Source organism: Mustela lutreola, chromosome 2 (assembly GCF_030435805.1).
Source record: "Mustela lutreola isolate mMusLut2 chromosome 2, mMusLut2.pri, whole genome shotgun sequence".
NCBI classification, from domain to species: Eukaryota; Metazoa; Chordata; class Mammalia; order Carnivora; family Mustelidae; genus Mustela; species Mustela lutreola.
This window is the reverse complement of record NC_081291.1, coordinates 125,264,034-125,282,127: the sequence shown is the minus strand read 5'-3', so window position 1 is coordinate 125,282,127 and position 18,094 is coordinate 125,264,034. Positions and strand designations below refer to the sequence as shown.

The following is an 18,094-nucleotide window of genomic DNA, read 5'->3' as shown; positions in this document are numbered from 1 at the left end:
CCTAAGGAACAGGAGCCTTCTTCTTCTTCTCCCTCTTCCCCTCCTCCAGTTGTCTCCTGCTTGTGTTCTCTTGTTCTCTTCTGCTTACTCTGCTTTCTCTCTCTCTCAAATAAATAATCTTTAAAAAAAAAAAAAAAAAAAGAATCAGGGAGGGGAGACTCAGTGATGCCATATTATTAGAAGGAAACAATCTATTGATGTAGCCTGAAGACTGAGAAACCTCTCTGCCCCCATCTCCCCACTTCTCTGCAGAAGTTTTATGTTAAGAGTTCAAGGAAATCCAACTCATCTATTTATGAGAAAGAAAAAGAATATCCATACAAAGATGCTATAAGTAAAAAAAGAAAGAAAGAAAGAAAGAAAGAGAAAAATACAACTTAATAAAAGAGTACAAATTATCTACAGATCATAAAAAATTCTGTAGAAAACAATTCTTTTTCTCTAGCTATGGATTGGTTAATTTATCATTCTATCTGCCTTGTCTCACAAAGAACACCATGAGAAGAAAAAGAAAGCAAGGGGTGGAGGACAGACTGGGAGATACCACCCAACCTTCTCCTCCCTTCTCCTTCTGCTCCACGATATTGGAGCTGAAAGTCTATGTACTGCCTGGAGGAGATAAGTTTGAATCAAATAGATTATAATTTTTTCAAACTTTGAAACAGGTTTCTGCTGTAATGAGGTGTTTTTTTTTTTAATTTTAATTTTTTTTAATTTTTTATTTTTTATAAACATATATTTTTATCCCTAGGGGTACAGGTCTGTGAATCACCAGGTTTACACACTTCACAGCACTCACCAGAGCACATACCCTCCCCAATGTCCATAATCCCACCCCCTTCACCCAAACCCCCTCCCCCCAGCAACCCTCAGTTTGTTTTGTGAGATTAAGAGTCACAATAGACTGAGGAAAGTAAAGTGCCCTCCTCAGTGCTAGTGGGTTTCATCCATTCTGTTGGAGACCTGAGTAGAACAACAATAACAAACAACTAAAAAAGTCTCTGATTGACTGTTGTTGAGCTGGCATCACTCTTCTCCTCAGACTCAGAACTGAACCTAAACTTACACATCAGCCCTCTTGAGTCTTCAGCTGCAGACCTTGGGACATCTCAGACTCCCTTATCTCCCTTTCTCTATCATATCCAATTAGTTCTATTTTTATGGAGAACCGAGGCTAATACCCCCCTGAGACCCCTGTGTGAATCTTTTATTGGTATAAGCAAATCACCACAAATTTTGCAATGTAAAATAACAGTCATTTATTATCTCACAGTAGATCAGTAGTCCAGGCACAACATAGCTGGGTGTATTGCTGTAATAAGATACCTGCCATGTCTGCAGTCTTATTTGAGACTTGGAATCCTCTTCCAAGCACATGTGGTTATTGGCAATATTCACTTTCTTGCAGCTGTATAAGTCATGGTGGCTTGTCTCCTAAGGGCAGAAAGAAAATGTCTCTGAACTCAAGGAAAGACTAATCTCTCTTTTAAAGGGTTCTCTTGATTTGGTAACACCCACTGGATAACTGCCTTTTGAATAAATCAAAATAAAACCAACTAGGTACCTGAATTATATCTGAAAAATGTGTTCATTTTTTTTAATTCCTAAAATTTTGCTTACCTAACCCAGTTAATTGTTTTAGATGGTCTCTGAAATGTTCTTTGAGTCTTCCTTGCCTCTGCAGGTTTGCTAATATAAAAATTTTAGAGAGCCTAAGAACTTCAAAAATTAAATGGTTCTCAAAGTAAAAGATCCACAGCAGTATCCAGAATGGAACATGAAATATCAGACTATCAGGAAAAAATAAATAAATAAATGAATAAAGCCCCAGAAAAGACTGAAAAGAATGTCGGCAACAACAACTTTATTCCTTACTATTCATTAGAGCAAAGGGTGTTCTATAATCTACATAAAGTGAGGTTAAATACAGTTAATATATCCTGTCAAATTAATTCATCCCTCTTTAAAATAGAACGGTGTAGTTAAGACATTAAAAATGCATTTATTCTTTTATTCTTTATCATACTGAGCAAAAAAAATAAAATAGAAGATGGATTTCTATCTCACACTGAATATTTTCTTTAAGACCTAAGGAAAATTATTTTATAAGGTACTCAGATTGCCAAGCACATAACTCAAACTATCACCATGATTTCTATTTTGAAGATGATGGTAACTTTCATGGCATGCAGTGCTTTTCATTATGTAACAATGTTTATGAAGAACTCTAGTTATTTCAATTTCCAGGAAAAGAAACTATTTTCTATCCTAAATCTCTGCTTCCAGCACACTGTGTGTGACATTTATTGCCAATTTGAGTAGAATAATCATTTGTCAATCATTTCTTGATTTATTTTTTTTTTTAAAGTCTCATGTGGAAAACTACACAAAACAGCCTGGCAAATCAGTTGGATCTTCTCTAGGAGGTATTAGCATGAAAAGTTAAATTAATTTCACTTTATTGGTCTGCCATCTTATCTCCATCTCTTCTCCTGTACCAGAGAAACACATTGCATATGGCAGATTATCCAAATGAAATTCAATCATTTAGCAGTTAGTTAAGTTCTGATGGTATCTGACCACAGTGAATTTCCTCCTCGTTTATTGCTGGGAAAATACAGTAAAGATCTTTCCAGAAATTTGAATGGGTAGGTCATAAGAAAGACCCATTAATTTTCAGCTCAGGTTGTGATCTCAGGGTCATGAGATCAAGACTTGTGTTGGGGCTCTTTGCTCAGTGAGGAGTCTGTTAGAGATTCTCTCTCTCCCTCTTCCTCCACCCCTCCACCTACTCATGCCTCTCCTCTGACAAACAAACAAACAAATAGATAAATAAATAAATCTTTATAAAAAGAAAAAAAAATACCCATTACTAAATGGATTTTGAATTACTAATTATCTGTAGGATTTTGGTGTGATTGCTTAAAAAGAAAACAAACAAACAAGAAAACAGTGGATGGAAAAGGAAAGAAATGAGAATATAAGGAATATTTTAATTACTTGAAAAAATTATATTGAATTAATCATATCCAGTCATCATTCTCTCAAAAACTAGCTCACCAGGAATAACATTTACAGTGTTACATAGGACCATATCCTTGGAGAAAATTTTCAGTTTTTTTCTCTAATCCACAGTCACTTGTATATTATATAAATCTTTATATACAGTAATAGTCAGGAACCCAAGCAATCTATCATATTTGATCAAGACAAGCATAAATCACTTATTCATGATTTACCATTCCTAACTTGATTCATTGATTCATCTCCAGACAAGACAAGGTCAGTTAAAAAAAAAAAAAAAATGATTAAGCTTCTTGCCCTTAAGAGAGAACAGCTTAACCAACAAATTCATCTTCACATCTGACCTCATGAATCTTGACACTGGGAATACTGTGAAAATAGAAATAGCCCTATAGATGGTCCCTCAAGTAGAAAAGTCAGTGTAAGAGAGAAAATAGTAGATTAACAATAAACTTACCATGAGTATGTCATAGCCATCTTACTTGTCACCATGAGACAATCTGAATCGGTTAACATGCAATTACCTATTTTTATCACTATTTATTTTCAATAAATTTGCTGCTTTAGCTCATGGGGTTTTTGTTTTTTTGTTTTGTTTTATTTTCTTTTGCATGTGTGTGTGGTTTTTTTTTTTTTCAGTTTTACTTCTCCCTAATTTCCTACCGTGCAGCATCCTAATTTTTCACATATACCTTCATGTCATTTATATAATGATGTTTAGCCATGGATTTGGTAAGCTGAGTTGTAGGGAAATAGTAGCATCTTCTAAATATCCCCATGAGATGCCACAAAAACCTATAATCAGGTAGCCTGTAATGTAATCGATTTTTAATCCTGACTTCCAAGGTCAGAGAAATCATCAATTTTCTTAATTTTTCCTTGGGTTCCCCACCCACCTTCTGCACTTATTTCAAATACAGAAATATAAACAACAAACTTCTACTTAGTCTTAGCTCAGGTTGCTATAAAAAATCGTAGACTAGTTGGCTTAAGCAATAGATACTTATTTCTCATAATCCAAGGCTAGGGTGGGGCTAGGATGACCAACATCCAAATGCCAGCAGTTTTGGTTCCTGGCCTATAGGTCATTGGCTTCTTGCTGAGTCCTCAATGGCAGGTGAAAAAGGGAGCTCTGATACTTCTCTTCTTATAAGGGCGCTAATCCTCTCATGGGGCATACCCTCATCTAAACCTAATAACCTCCCAAAGGCCTTACTTCCAAATAGCACCACTTTGGGGATTAGAGCTTCAACATACAAATTTGGGGGACATAATTCAATCTGTAGCATATACCCAGATCATAGAGTATATGTGTTGCTTTAAATGTAGAAAATAAATCTGATAATTATATTCTGTTACAACATGCCTAGATTGCTGAACTGATTTTTCATGGAGTTCTAGATAATTTTCAAATTTCTTAGCATAAAATTACAAGAATGCTTTTGCTGCCTGACTCCAGTCTACTTGGTTTCTATATACCCTCCCCTCTGGCATTCTGCCTTCTAGCTGCAATGTGTTTCCATACCCTTCACTCAAAATGTCTGATTCTTTCAACTGTTTTTGCACATACTGTTTCCTCTGGCTGAACTGTCCTTCATCCCCTATGCATTATGATAAACCCTTATCTGTTCTTCAAGACCAAGTCCCACCAAAGTCTTTCCTGACCCCTCCTCTCTCCCAAAAGAGTTAATTCCCTTCTTTACTTCCATCTCGTTTTGTTTATACATCTACCACAACACCAAAGCCATGAGTTTTCCAATTATTTGGCTATATGCCTATCTCTTCTATTAAACTATGGCATCCTTTAGGACAAGGATAATTGATAAGAAAACCTTTTAATTCAGTGAAAGCAGAACTGTGCCTAATCCACAGCAACACTCACTATATGAATGGAGGAAGGAAAGAACTATTAACTGAGTCCACACAGAACAGTAGGAGACTAGTTGATTTCCATTTCTTGTTCCATGGGTACTTGCCCTGTTTTGCACAATCTCCAATTTCTAGTCTCTTTAGTTTTGCCTGTGGATTGTACTATTTCAACCTTGCCAACCTGGTACTTGGTTTCATCCTCCCTTGCTGCCTGCTGTAGGAGAACTAGATATTCTAACTCCTACATCACATAAGTAGTGTTTTCTAAATTTGCTTAACTATAAAGCTCCATGATGGTTCTTATTAAAAATACAAATTCTTGAGCCTAGCTTCAGATATACTAAATATGAAGCTTCAGGAAGTGAGTTCAATAATATGCATTTTTAAACATGTTTCCCAGATTATTCTGAAGAAGGTAAGTAAGAATACACAAACAGAGGGTAAAAAGGGATGTTCCTTCTGTTTGGGGACAATTTCTTCCTCTAGTGGTCAATGTCTTAGCTTGGGACCTCATTAAGCAATAGTTCAGCTTCTTGAGACTGAGAAAGAAGCTTCACTTGAATGTACTTGAATGTACCTGTACTCCCAGATGCTCTCCAGAGTTCTGTTCTTAGGTGTTGCAACTGCTGCTGCCAAGTTCCAGAACAGCTCTGGGTATTGGCAGTCTGCAAACTGACTCTGATGAGCTGTGACAGTTCATGTTCCGTGGGTGTATCCTTAATCAGACTAGACCCTGAGGATGTATGGATTCCCTATAGAAAGTACAGATAGAGTGTCACTCAGGGTTAAAAATGAAAATGCAGACTAAGTACTTAGCATAGAGTCTGGTGCAAACCAAGCATTTAATAAATATTACCAATTACTAATATTTCTGTTGTTGGACAGACCGAATATATTTCTTTCTTTGATCCCAATCCAAGAAAACCTATATTATATAGATTTTTAACATAATTCTTGGAAATTTAAAAATATCCTAATGCTCCAAATGTGTTTGGTTATTTAAATTAGTTTTGATTAATCAGAAAATATGGGAGTATATTTTCCACAGAATGCCAAACTCACAGAGTTTAAATCATAACATTCAGATTGCAGAGACCATATACTTGTTTTAACCATCCAATAGGCATAATATTGTTTTAAAACAGTTATGAATACTAAATATCAATGCTTGTACTAATTAACTATTACTCTGTAACAAATCGCTCCAAAACTCAGTGACTTGAAACAATCGCCATTTATTATCTATGACTTGACTATGCAGACTGGTTCAGGCTGAACTTGGCTGATCTGGGCCTGGCTCACTTGTATATTTGTTGTTAGCAGAAGGGTTGCTGGGGAGAGCTTTCATAGTGTTGCTTCAGCTAGGTTGTTTCCCTCAAGAGCAAGAAGACCATTTCAAGTTTGTTCAAATGGTGGTCTCAGGGGTACAAGGGAGAAAAAATAGATGCAGTGTCTCTCGACCTAAGTTTGGTCAAGACCAATGACAAAAATGACTAATGATGTAACTAAAATGATAATACAATGCCATTTTTGCCATATTCATGGATTAAACTGAATTATAAGGTCAGCATAGATAGACCTAAGGGGTAAGATATAAACTTCATCTTTGATGCAAGTTGCTGAAAAGTATTTTTTCAAAGGATACAGGGAGACTATTATCTGGATACTCAATGTAAACAGTTTGTCACATTAGTCATTGTGGCAAAATATCTCATTTTTAGAGTTTTCTGAAATTAAAAAAAAATAGATTCAGAGATATGATCAAAATCATGCTCTTCCTTCCATTATCACCCAATTGGTTATAATAAAGCCACAAAGCTATCAGATAAGCATTTTTCATTTTATTTAATTTTTAAGGTTTTATATTTAAGTAATTTCTACATCCAACATAGGCCTTGCATTCACACCCCTGATATCAAGAGTCACATGTTCCACCAACTGAGCCAGTCAGGCACCTTTCATTTGTACATTTTAGAATAATGCTAGCATTAACCCAATATGGTTCTTAAGACTATTACATAAGATATCATCATACCAGCTAACACCTAGCAATGTGCCCAGGAAAAGGGAAATATATACAGATTTTGAGGTGAGTAAAAATAGTGAACTGTTATTTCTATTTGCTTTCTTTTTTTTAAATTTTTTTTTAAAGATTTTATGTGTTTATTTGACAGACAGAGACCACAAGTAGACAGAGAGGCAGGCAGAGAGAGAGGGAAGCAGGCTTCCTGCTGAGCAGAGAGCCTGATGCAGGGCTCGATCCCAGGACCCTGAGATCATGACCTGAGCCGAAGGCCGTGGCTTAACCCACTGAGCCACCCGGGCACCCTCTATTTGCTTTCTTTATAATATTTATTAACTGGAGTCCTCAGTTTTTTTTTTTTTTTTTCCTTTGCGTTCCTCCATGTATCATCATTATACTGGTTTTTCATGATGTTAAAATTATTTGGTAATCTTTAGCAACATTTGTCTTTTTGAAATGTGTTTTCCACTTGATCCTTTGTCTTGACTGTCGGGTAAGTATCTTTGTTGTTCTTGTTTAGATTTTGTTATTGTTGTTGCTGCTGTTTTGTTTTGTTTTGTTTTTGTCAATGGAGCTTTGTATTTGTAAGAAACAGAAACTAACTATGGCCAATTTAAATTGAAAAAAATGTTTTCGAGGAATATTGAAATACAGAATTAACAGAAGTGTTGAAGAACCAAAGCCAGAAAATGAGGGCAAAAATGCCCAGCAAAATCATCTCAAATGTCTCCAATAACTCCAGCCAAACTCACAGGCTTCTTGACCACACAGTGGGTGCTCATGAACAATTCTAAACTCTCATCTGAGCTTCATGTCAAAACCTCAAGATATAAAATCATATGCTAGAACATCTGAACTTATGCTAGGACTTTGTCACGTAGCCTCATCATAGCTACCAGCAAACTGAAAGTAAGACCATCTTCCTGTTGTCCATTGTGGAAAACAAGGCTTTGCCGTTGAACTTTCTTGAAGTCTCAACTAAATAAAAGTATGTTTGGATTCTGAACAAATTAAAATAAATGCCCATGGGGGTGCCTGGCTGGCTCAGTTGATAGAGTATGGAGTTCTTGATTGATCTCAGGGTTGTGAGTTTGAGCCCCACATTGAGTATAAAGAGTACTTAAAATATTTAAAAAACATAAAAATAATAATAAAATAAAACAAATGTCCCTGTAATCTACTCCATTAGTTGCTGCATATACAGAATACCCTTCTGGATACATTATATTTCAAAAAATAATTCTATACTCTAGCATAAGGAAACTACTAAGTCTTACATAAACTTACATTGGTCCCAAAGACAGACACTCAATAGTTTGTCTGATTAATATACATTTTTTCCCATCTATTGTGTTTCCCACTTCAATATTCTGAAGCCCGTGTGTGTGTATATGTGTGTGTTGGAGTGGGGAAGGGAATCTGTAAAGTTTATCAACAATAACCTCTTACACTGTCAAAGAGGAAAAAAAGTAAAATCATCTATATAAAATATGTAAGTATACATTTTTACTACAGAAGAAAATATGGTTAGAAGTTATAGTTTAATTTTACAGAATTGATTATAAATCATAATTAGTATTTATGTTTTCTTTCTACATTAATAATTTCATGTTCACACTTTTCCAGCCAAAATCTAACTTTCTTTTTGTCTGTTTGCCCCAAAGCATGTGAAATTCAAAATAGTATTCAAAAACTAATGCTATGTACCCTGTGAAAGCATTTCTCTTTTGGGTACTTTTGTGTAGTCTATTGCTAGATTTAAAAAAAAAAAAAATGATGCTGAATTTAGCAACTTAAAACAGTAAGATTCATTATTTCATATCTTACAGAAATTCAGGTACAGCTTAGCTGAGTCCTCTGACTCAGGGTGTCCCATAAAGCTGCAATCAAGGTACTGGCTGAGTTGGAGTCTTACCTGAAGTTTCTAGTGAGGGACGATTCACTTTTCAGCTAATTCATGTAGTTATCGGCAGAATTCAGTTTCTTGTGGGCTGCTGGACTGAGAGCCTCAATTCCTTACCATGTGACGTTCTCTATAGAGCAGCTTATGACGTGGCATTTGCCTTTCATCAGAAGAAAGGGAGGGGAAAATAGAGGTAAGCAAAATTGAAGCCAGAATCTTTTTTAACCTAAGCTAGAAAAGGGTATCGCACCATTTTTGCTGTATTCTATTCATCACAAGCAAAGCGTTAGGTATAGAACACACTCAAGGGGAAGGGATCACAAAAGGACACTGAATTCCAGAAGGTGTGGATCATGGGAACCATCTTCATAGCCGCATTCTACCAGCGCTTAGACCCGTAATCAGCAGAACCCAGTCTTGGGTACAAAAAGCAAAATTTCCTCGAGTAGATCATTGGTTACAGTCATGATAGACAGCACTCCTATTTCCATCCTCTGGTTCCTAGACACAGTTTTTTGACTTTGGAGAAACAACATGTATTATTTCCTGGTTAAGAGCATATGCTTTATTCATCATAACACCAATTCAAATGGGTGTCTCAAAGCTGGTGATGGAATGGCAAGAATCTATTCTATCATTCTGTAAGTCCAATTATTTCTAGGAAACATAAAAGAAGACTATGGCTTCCAAGAGCTCAAAACAATACTTTATTTATTTCATAGTTAAAACTAATTCCTTAGGAGAAATATTTTGTGATATCCTGGATGATGGATAAAGACATTCAATCAATCCACATACTGCGGGGCTGGCAGAAGCCTGATGGGCAGCACAAGTAAATCTAAATCTGCTGTCTATTTCAGTAAAGAAAAAATGTTTTACTGCCCCAAGACTCTAGTAGATTTAAATGATCACATCAACATCACCTGGCTGGTCTCCATGGGAGTGGCACTGTCCTAGAGAAACAGATGCTGCTATCAAACTGAGCCATCGCTGGGGCACCTGGGTGGCTCAGTGGGTTAAAACCTCTGCCTTCTGCTCAGGTCATAATCTCAGGGTCCTGGAATCGAGCCCTGCATTGGGCTCTCTGCTCAGCAAGGAGCCTGCTTCCTCCTCTCTCTCTACCTGCCTCTCTGCCTACTTGTGATCTATCAAATAAATGAATAAAATCTTTAAAAAACAAAACAAAAAAACCTGAACCATCACTGTTGGTGGTAATAATGCCATACATGAACTTGTTATCTCTGGCATCTCTGGCCATTTGTCCGTGAGCCTGCTGAACGACCCACAGATGCTAAGGTGAAGGCTGGGGAAGAAACAGTATTCACTTCCACAACATATTTATCATCTCACTCTAACTATGAACAAGCTTTTCCTGAAGTTCAGGCATTTTTTAAAATGTCATATTTACATGGCTCCCAAATATCCCACACTCTGGGTCTGTTCTAAAAGTTTAATTGACATATCTGTCTGCAAACACTTTTGTAAAACCCATCAAAATCACTCCAAGTGCCTTGACTTTGGGTAAACCATCAGCCAATTACTTGTGAATTGTTAAGGATCTTTAGCTGAGGCCTCACCTCCTTCTAGGAAAAGTGGGCAAAATACGCATATACTTTTTAAGGAGACATCACTATGAGGATCACTTGATCCCTTCTCTTTCAGAAACACACCAAAGTGTTGCAGCAGTATTCCTGGGAAGATCTATACCCCTGTAGTTATGAAAACCAGAGAAAAAAATGAGCATAATTTACAGATGGCCTTGCAGGATATACCAACACGAGTTAGATATAAATCACCACACATTCAAAGCTGGAACCTCAAATTTGAAAATATTGCAATACTATCAAATGTTTCTTCTAAACTGAAAAAAAGATAGGCAGTTGCTGTCATGCTCTTCCAGTTCCTGTCTCCCCGCCTCCACCGCCTGATGGCCTTCCAGACCCAGCCGCTGCCAGCATGGCTCCCGCTGCAAAGAAGCCCAGCCTACTGGGGTCCAGGTTCAGGACACCGTGGAAAGGGGCGACAGCAGGAGCTGATGACCCTCACGATGTCTGGCTACACAGGACTTTTTGCCTTTCTCGAATCAAACTTTTAAATGGGTAAGGACCATTCACGGAGCAGGTGGCACAGTATAGGAAATATGCTGTCTTCCTATACTGAGGAAGTATACTGAGGTATAAGCCCTCTCTGGAATTCCTCAGGGGCTGCCCTTACAACACGTCTATGGGAAAGTTCCTTGAGCCTTGCTACCACCCCAGCATGGACACCCAGGGTAACATCTGCCTGAACATCCTGCAGGATAAGTGGCTGCCCGGTAGCACATCAGGACCATCCTGCTATCCATCTGAGCCTACTAGGAGAATCCGACATTCATAGCCCTTTGAATACACAGGCTGCTGAGCTAAAAAAAACAACCCACAGATTTGTCGTACCTGCAAGAAATCTACTCAAAGCAGGTCAAAGCCAAGAACCCTGACCGCCTAGCCTCTCTCCTTGTATTGTGTTTATGTTTTCCTTAGATTGTCTGTCTCTTCCATCATTTCTGTACAGGACTCTTTAAGGTGGGATGTCATTTTGCTTTTTATTTATTTATTTATTTATTTTTCATTTTATTTTAAAAAATTTTTAATATATTTTTTAAGATTTTATTTATTTATCTGACAGAAAGCAGGCGCCCAAGTACAAGTGGGGTGGGGGTCAGGCAGAGGGAGAAGGAGAAACATGCTCTCTGCTGATCAGGGAGTCCAATGTGGGGCTAGATCCCAGGACCCTGGGATCATCCTGGGATCATGACCTAAGTGGAAGGCAGACACTTAACTGACTGAGCCACTCTGGTGCCCCTGTTTCTCTTTTTTAAAATTAAGTCTCTGGGGGTACCTGAGTGGCTCAGTGGATTAAGCTTCTGCTTTTGGCTCAGGTCATGGTCTCCCGGTCCTGGGATTGAGTGCCTGCCTGGTCCTGGGATTGAGCCCTGCATTGAGTTCTCTGCTCAGCAGGGAGCCTGTTTCCTCCTCTCTCTCTCTGCCTGCCTCTCTGCCTACTTGTGATCTCTGTCTGTCAATTAAATAAATAAAATCTTCTTTAAAAAAAAAAATTAAGTCTCTGGTCGAGTCCTTGTGATGGATATATTAAATAAATACATTGTTTTTTTGATAAAGTAAAAAATAACGAAAGGATGCAAAATGTATATTCTATTTTGAGGTAATAACATGATTGTCTCTGCATTCCTTCTGTCATTTTGTGTTTTGGCAGATCCCTGTGTTTTCATAAAATTTCATTTCTATCACTTAGTAATTGATATATCTCTTTCCCTGAATATCATAAAAACTTGTGAGATTTCTCTGTCAAATTGGAATTGTACCATTGGTATATTTGTCTTTCCTTATATGCACTGTGGTAAAATAAAAGCACATTATTCTGCAAGAAAATAAAATAAAATAAAAAATAAAAATTAACTTCTACCATATGCCAGGTCATACCCATTCATTCAGGATATTTCCATTACCTATTTACTTATTCCTATCAGGATGATGGTATTATTCTCAGAGCCACTATATTCTGCTGTGAAATTATCAGACAATTACACTTTCTTCAGAGCTGAGAATATGAAAGAAATTGAGGCAAGACGGTGAGGGTATAGCAAAGCTCTTTCTAGGCAAAGGCATAATGCTTCTGGTATCTTTTATTTAATGAAATAAGGAAAAACTGATTTCAACTCAAAAGCTGTGTAACATTTATCCAGAGTTGTATTCATCAAGTAACAAACTACGGAATAGGAGCTATAATCAGATTAATTTCTGATCAAGTAACTCACATGTAGTGTTATTTTTCATAGACACACTTAAATTTTGTACTTAGTCCAAATTCTGAGTAGAGTGGAGCTGTGATAGAAATTATTATTTTGTATCTTCAAGTCACTAATGACAGTGTTAAGAATTGCTTGTGATTCATCATTCTTTTTGTAAAAAAGGGGACTCTACTTCACATTTTCAACCAAATACTGTCACTTCATCTTTTTTACATTAAAAAAAAAAAAATCCTTTTTATTATCATACTGCTCAGAGAGCCAAAGTGGGGATCTCCCAAATTCCCTAAAGGTATCTCTTAAAGATGTTTATTTTGCCTATGTACTCTGGAGAAATATTAAAGAAGTGTTCACAATTCAACTGAGCCCAAATGCCAATAATTGTTTAACCTTTATGAGTCCATACTCTGCTGTGAGATCACAGTGGAATTCTACATCCCTAGGAAAATTCTGTTAGTTCACAGCTGGTAATCAATGTTTTTTGAAAGGTTTGGGTATTTCTTATTTCCAAATACAGAGCTCCCCTGGTAGAAGACGACTGATCTGTAAGGAAGGCTAGAAGGAATGCTGACCCAGTGTATATTTGATACAATTTTAGAAAAAGTTTCCCAAAGGATCTCACTTCCTCATAGTATAAGAGACTTTGGGTTTGACAACTCCTCCAAGTATTGGGATGAATGGCCAAAATGGTCTAATATTATAATCCAAGTCAGGCTTCTCTCATCATCATCATCATCATCATCATCATCATTTCTAGGTATTCACCAAAATAGACTTCCTCTCCTCCCTTAGACCACAGCAATGTTTCAAGTTTCCTCTGCAACAGCATGTGGCCCCATGAATATTAACCAGCTGACTATTACCTTAAGTGATGTTTGCTTCTTCTAAGCCTGGCCCATAAAAACTTCTTACATGGACTCCTTCATGTTCTTCTTCTTCTAGAGTAAGCCAGGGTCCCCTGTGGAAGTGCATATTGTATGTCGGCAGAAGCAGCACCAGCCTGGACCACTGAATGGCTTTGTGACAACCACATCCTCTTCCTTCCACCTCCAACCAGGAACTGTCTTTCATTGTTATTTGGGCAAGAGAGACATTTTCTGAGTGTGGAGCTGCTACATATTTGGGTATGTGTTTGGTGTGTGTGTGCCCGTGTGTGTCTGTGTGTTTTGTCTATATTTTCACAGTCTGACCTGCTTTAAGGAATCTAGGCTTTAGTGTACTGTCCATGTATTGTGAATCTCTGAAACTCCATGCCCAATTAGCTGCCACCAGAGATCTTAGACTATGCTAATGATCACAATTACTTTCTTCATCTCATGGTAATCATGACCACTTTGCCTCTTATTTCTGTCAAGAATCTCATTTTATCTGCAACTTCTCTTAATGTTTTATAGCACTTATAAAACAAAAAAACAAAAAAACAAAAAAATAGCCATCAAGTTACCTTTCAAAGATTTTGGCGTGCGTCTCATTGTCTTTCCTGGGCCATCTTGGGGAATATAGTTAAAGAGTAGGTAACAATTCATAGATGTTCTTTAGCCTTTCTAACTACTAAAACTCTGGATTCCTTTATTTTAAAAAATCTTATTTCGATTTCATTTAGTATGTATTGCATTCAGGTTATGGTCAGCAAATTGTATAATTAAAATATATCCAGCTGTTAGAACTAGCATAATTGTACCAGAATGTTGTATGTGATACCATACCTATAAATTAAATGAATAAAAATTCTGGAGATAATGAAAGGTAAGGGGTAAAGAATAAAGACAATTGAATTTTATTTTTTTAAAGAGATAGTTTCGGGGTGCCTGGGTGGCTCAGTGGGTTAAAGCCTCTGCCTTCAGCTCAGGTCATGATCCCAGTGTCCTGGTATTGAGAACGCTGGGACTCTCTGCTCAGCAGGGAGCCTACGTCCTTCTCTCTCTCTGCCTGCCTCTCTGCCTACTTGTGATCTCTCTCTGTCAAATATATAAATAAAATCTTTAAAATAAAAATAAAAATAAATAGTTTCTTCAGGTTAGGAAGTTGCAGCATTTACAAGCAAAGAGAAACAGTAGCAAGGAAGAAAGACTACTTCAAATAGAAAGTAAAGTTCTGTGGGATTTGGGGCTCAGTATGTCCAATGTCCTCTGAATCTTTCCAATAGGTCCAGCACCAGTTCTTGGACTCACAGTTGCTCTAATCAAAATTTTCACTTTCCCAGAAGAGACCTGGTGATTAACTGAACTCTACTGGTGTTATAATTTGTCAGACAGACTATAGATTCAAATTTTGCATTTGATTCTTGGCTCCTGCGAGCCCAGAGTTATAACTATAATTTGATAATAGAAAATTCTAGGATTTCAGATATGGACTGAGAATTTAAGGATTTGAGCTCACTTTTCTCTTTGTTTAAGCTGTCTGTTGCCCCAATACATAAATAAATAACCAACTGACTTCATTATTGTGGAGTTCTTCTTTTCTTTCTTAGCTGTTCTAAAGCAGAGGGAACTCAGTCTTAAAACTTCTAAGGGACACTTTATTCCTGAAGAACACCGTTCATACTTGAATTAGAATATTCACCTGTAAAGTCATAGTCTGTGGAATTTCATCCTTGAAAGTCATAGTCTGTGAGAAATCAACTCGATTTCGTTTAGCTTCAGGACCCAATAGGCAAGATAAATAATTCCAAATTCTTTGGGCATCCATTACCTTCCCTCTACTTAATAGCATACCTGTCATAATGTGTCTGATTAACCTACACAAAGAGTAAATGCACAGGGTGACTCTAGAGTGATACAAATATCAACGAGAGACCAAGAGAACTGGTTTTCAGAAAAGGTGGAGACAAAGAGGAGAAGCGCAGCTAAGCTTATTTCTTAGGCGTGTTTCTTCCAGGCACCACCTGCCTTCAGCAGCACTACCCTGGAATATTCCCTGAGTTCCTGAACTGCTCCATCCCAGGCAGTTCAAGAACTGCACCACTGTACTCTGCTTTCTAACGTAGATACCTGAAGTCATCGGGTTCTCCTTGCTTGCATGGGGTATTGTTTCCAGAAGATAAAGCATTTCCATCAGGAGGAGCCCAAATTTACAAGTCTCCACTACTGTAACTGGGTAATGGAGGAGCAATTGCATTCTAGATGTTTTCATTTTTTTATTATCCTTATTATACATTGGCATTGAAGAAATAATTTATTGAATCTATTTTGTGCTACCTCGTGGAAATATGTGTCCTAAAAGAATCTGTTATCTTAAAAACAGCCTTCTATTTAGTAGGAAAGAGAAATGTGTAAAGAGCTGTGATACATGATAGCAAATAACAAGTACTATAAGAAACTTGAAAACCATATGCTTTAAAAGACAGGAGAAGAGAAACACACTTCTTATTATTAAGTTATTAAGTTAAATTCTTGTTATTAAGAGTTAAAGTTATTGTCCTTTAACTTAATAAAGGAAAGGAGAGAGGTAATATGTAAGCTAAGTCTTAGGTTAAAATTTCAAAATACAGTGATGATAGACCCTATTTCTACTTGAGAAAACAGAATGAAAGGTTACATGTAAAATATTTTTAGGATATGTTCAGTAAACAAGACATGTATTGACTTCATTAAAACACAGTCAATACTGCTTCTTAATGGCAAATTGGGAACACATTGTTTTACCCCTTAACTGATAGTTAAGAGGACTATTTTATGACTTTAAAAGTAGGGCAATATCCTGATGATTTATGATGTTTCATCTAAATTAACATGCAATCTACATTAAAAGAATAAGAAAATGGAGACAGGGAAATAAATTAACATGAAGACTTCCAGGCAGAAATGTATAAGATGATTTTTATTTTCCGCAGAGGACTTAGGATAAAAAGGGTCAAAATTAACCATAATATTAGTACTACTTTATAAAAATAAAACAAGACGGAGGAGTCAAGATGGCGGAGAAGTAGCAGGCTGAGACTACTTCAGCTAGCCAGAGATCAGCTAGATAGCTTATCTAAAGATTGCAAACACCTGAAAATCCATCGGCAGATCGAAGAGAAGAAGAACAGCAATTCTGGAAACAGAAAAACAACCACTTTCTGAAAGGTAGGACCGGCGGAGAAGTAAATCCAAAGCGACAGGAAGATAGACGCCGGGGGGAGGGGCCGGCTCCTGGCAAGCGGCGGAGCAACGGCGCACAAAATCAGGACTTTTAAAAGTCTGTTCCGCTGAGGGACATCGCTCCAGAGGCTAAACCGGGGCGAAGCCCACGCAGGGTCAGCGTGGCCTCAGGTCCCGCAGGGTCACAGATGGATCGGGGGTGTCTGAGTGTCGCAGAGCTTGCGGGTATTGGAACAGGAAAGCCGGCTACAGAGACAGAGCCGACAGTAAGCTCACAACTCGGTGTTACCTTGAACCGGTCGCAGGCTCGGTGAGCTCAGAGCGCGGCCGGAGGTCAGGCAGACGGGAGTAACTGGGCGCTGTTCTCTGAGGGCGCACTGAGGAGTGGGGCCCTGGGCTCTCGGCTCCTCCGGGCCGGGGACCAGGAGGCCGCGATTTGTATTCCTGTCCTCCGGAACTCTACGGAAAGTGCTCAGGGAACAAAAGCTCCTGAAACCAAACCCTAGCGGATTACTCACCCCGGCCCCTGTTAAGGGCGGTGTAATTCCGCCTGGGGCAAAGACACTTGAGAATCACTACAACAGGCCCCTCCCCCAGAAGATCAACAAGAAATCCAGCCTAGACCAATTTCACCTACCAAGGAGTGCGGTTTCAATACCAAGGAGAGCAGCAGAATTCCAGAGGAGGAGAAAGCAAAGCATGGAACTCATGGCTTTTTTCCTGTGATTTTTTTTAGTCTTGGCGTTAATTTAATTTTTTTCTTTTTCAATTTTTGTTTTTTTTCTCGCCTTCTGGTAAATTTTTTTTTAACTTTTACCTTTTTCTTTTTTAACGTTTTTTAACTAGTTTATCTAATATATATATATATTTTCTTTTTTATATTTTTCTTATTTGTTTATTTTTAAATCTTTTCTTTTTTTTTCTTTTTTCTTTTTTTTTTTTTAATTCTTACTTTTTGAACATCTTTTTATCCACTTTCTCCCCCCTCACGATTTGGGATCTCTTCTAATTTGGTTAAAGCATATTTTCCTGGGGTTGTTGCCACCCTTTTAGTATTTTACTTGCTCCTTCATATACTCTTATCTGGACAAAGTGAAAAGACAGGAAAATTCAACACAAAAAAAAGAACAAGAGGCAGTACCAAAGGCTAGGGACCTAATCAATACAGACATTGGTAATATGTCAGATCTAGAGTTCAGAATGACAATTCTCAAGGTTCTAGCCGGACTCGAAAAAGGCATGGAAGATATTAGAGAAACCCTCTCGAGAGATATAAAAGCCCTTTCTGGAGAAATAAAAGAACTAAAATCTAACCAAGTTGAAATCAAAAAAGCTATTAATGAGGTGCAATCAAAAATGGAGGCTCTCACTGCTAGGATAAATGAGGC

At 37.6% G+C, this 18,094-nt stretch overlaps 1 pseudogene; it reads left to right on the top strand.

Moving 5' to 3' along the window:
- Positions 1–10,854: 10,854 nt before the first annotated feature.
- LOC131825583 (ubiquitin-conjugating enzyme E2 C-like) lies at positions 10,855–13,725 on the top strand (annotated as a pseudogene).
- The last annotated feature ends 4,369 nt before the right edge of the window (positions 13,726–18,094 follow it).